Source organism: Lathyrus oleraceus, chromosome 7, assembly GCF_024323335.1.
Source record: "Lathyrus oleraceus cultivar Zhongwan6 chromosome 7, CAAS_Psat_ZW6_1.0, whole genome shotgun sequence".
Lineage (NCBI taxonomy): Eukaryota > Viridiplantae > Streptophyta > Magnoliopsida > Fabales > Fabaceae > Lathyrus > Lathyrus oleraceus.
Genome location: NC_066585.1, coordinates 182,371,004 through 182,373,933, shown reverse-complemented (window position 1 = coordinate 182,373,933; position 2,930 = coordinate 182,371,004).

The window sequence follows — 2,930 nt, the reverse complement described above, 5'->3', positions numbered from 1 at the left end:
CCCGGTTTCGTTATCGTGAAATCCCGGTAGCGACATGTAGCAATTGTGTAGAAAGTATATGGTGTTGTTTTTATGATGTTAAATGATGTAAAAATAACTAGTATTATTGTGAGATACATGATTATATGGTGATTAATTATGTATTATTGACGTGATGATAAATAGTTCAGAAGGTGGGACTATCTGTATGCTTGTATGCATTATTATGATTATTGAATAGTAGTTCATATGGGGGAATTACTATTGTGTGTTAATGCATTTTGGTTATGGTTAGAAGGGTGACCGTAAGCATTATTATTGTTGTTGCATTTATTTGTATTAGCATATATCACTATGTTGTGTCATTGAAAGAGGCATGTTCGCTAGTTCAAAAGGGGGGACTAGTGGTTTTTCCCAAGCCCATAAGAGGGGGGGGGGGGGGGGGGGGGGGGGGGGGGGGGGGGGGGGAGGGGGGGTTATGGGTTCAGAAGGGGGGACCAAATTTCCGAGAGAACCAAATGTTGAGTTGGTACCACATGCATAGTGTCAAGTTGTATTGTGAGTCTCATTGCATATATGTGTATATTATTTTGGAATGGGTGTGACATTTTGATGTTGTTAATTGTGTATTGAATGTACAATATGTTTGTGTCTATCTACCTTTGCATTAGTTACACCGTTTTATATCAAAGTTTAGTTCTCACCCATTTTTCTTAATGTTGTCTACCATAGACATCTTGTAGATAATCAAGAGGAAAGTTGTTGTTGTGTGTGGAAAGTGGCTTGTTGGAGCTATTACTCGTTTTACTTATCATTTATCACAATTTAGTGGTTTTAGTGCTATGATTTTGTAACATCGGGAATGAGGCATTCTTACTATGTTTTGAGTTAATGTTGAATTGTGTGGCTTAATCATAATATTTTATGTGTGAAGTTGACTTTGAAGTTATTTTAATATGATTTTCCACTGCTTATTATCAAATGTGTTGATGAGTTTTTGGAGGTTTGTCGTAGTGACGCCTTAAATTGTCGATTAAATATTTTCATATAAGTTTCGGGGTTTAGGATGTTACACAGCAACCGAGGCAATAACATGTTGGATCTTCATGAAGGAATCCTTGTCTAACCTAGAGGAGATTAGATGTTGGACCCTCATAAAGGAATCCTTGTCACCCCTCGAGGAAATTACATATTGGATCCTCATGAAGGAATCCTTTTCGCCTACCGAGGCGATTACATACTAGATCCTCATGAAGGAATCATTATCTTCCCCTTAGAGAAATGTGAATCCTTGCCTCCCTTTAAAGCGACTACATGTTGGATCCTTATGAAAGAATCCTTGCCACTCCTTGAGGTGATTACATGATGGATCCTACAGAAGGAATCCTTTTCTCCCCTTGAGTAAATTATATGATGGGTCATCATGAAGGAATACATGCTTCCCCTCGAGTCAATTACATGTTTGATCCTTATGAAGCAATCCTTCTCGACCTTTGAGGTAATTACATGTTGGATCAACATGAAGGAATCCTTGTTGTACCTTGAGGAGATTACATGTTGGATCATCCTGAAGGAATCCTTGTGACCCCCTGAGGAAATTACGTGTTGTATCCTCATGAAGGAATCCTTGTTGCCACTCAAGGTGATTACATGTTGGATTCTCATGAAGGAATCCTTTTCTCCCCTGAGGCGATTACATGTCGGATCCTTATGATGGAATCCTTGTCGCCTTTTAAGGTGATTACACGTTGGATCCTCATGAAGGAATCCTTATTTCCCCTTGTGGCGATTACATGATGGAACTTCATGAAGGAATACTTACCTCCCCCGAGGAGATTACATGTGAGATCCTCATGAAGGAATCCTTGTTTCTCCTCGAGACGATAACATACATTGAATACTCAAAAAGAGCCTTCACATCATCTTGAGGTGATCATAACCATTGGATTCCCTTGAAAGGAGCCTTTAAACACCCTTAGAACAATAAGGGAATTTCTAGGAAAGTACACGATAGTCTACAAAGACGAATTAAGAACATATTGTTGATTTAAAATTCAAAAGGGGAAAAGGATTACAAAAATGTCAAGAGGAGATAAGGACAAAACCCTATATAGCACCACTATAAAGGCATGTGGGATTAAGCCCTGAGATCAGTGGTCCTCTAAGGTATCCCTTGAACAAAGTGCATTGTCTTCCTAAGATCCATTCATTTTGATTTCCCCATTAGGCGAGACATACTCGTCATCCACTAGCTGGCCTCCCAGGACCACCTAAACAAATCCATCTAGCTTAAATCCAGCCCAATATAAAGAAAGGATATCTAATCCTTAGCCCGCTCAAAGTATATGTCAGAATTCTCAACCAGGTCATTCTTAAGGGTATATATTTCCTCATCAAGTCTCTTGAGAGAATTAAAGGCTTCACTCAAAGAGCCCTTTAGTTTGGCAGCGATGGTAGCATGAGTTTGCACCTATAATGTAGTTGTTATAATCAAAGTCTTTAAATCATCTCTCTCACTCACGAAGGTCCTTACTATTTATTGGCGTGGAGTCAAAGCTTCCCGAGCATTTGCAAGCTTAAACTTCAGGTCATCAACAGTTTTAGTATGTTTTTTCCATTGAACCAGTTCGATCCATAGAATCTTTAGCATATGTGCTTCAACCATATTGGATAGTTCCAAGGATGATTTATTATGAATGTTTCAGTAACTAGAGGGGAAATCCTCGGTGAAAAAGAGGCGAATCTCATTGAATTCAATAACATCAAACATGGCAACCCTCCAAATGGACAAGAAAGGGTGGGAACCATCCTCGATCAACCGGGGATTTCCTTCGCCTCAACCATCCTCAATAACCATTAAGTGTTCTCCCTAAAAAACATGAGAAGAGCATTACCTATGCTTTGGAATCTTAAAGGGAGGTTTATTAATAATTGGACAATCCTTGATGCGT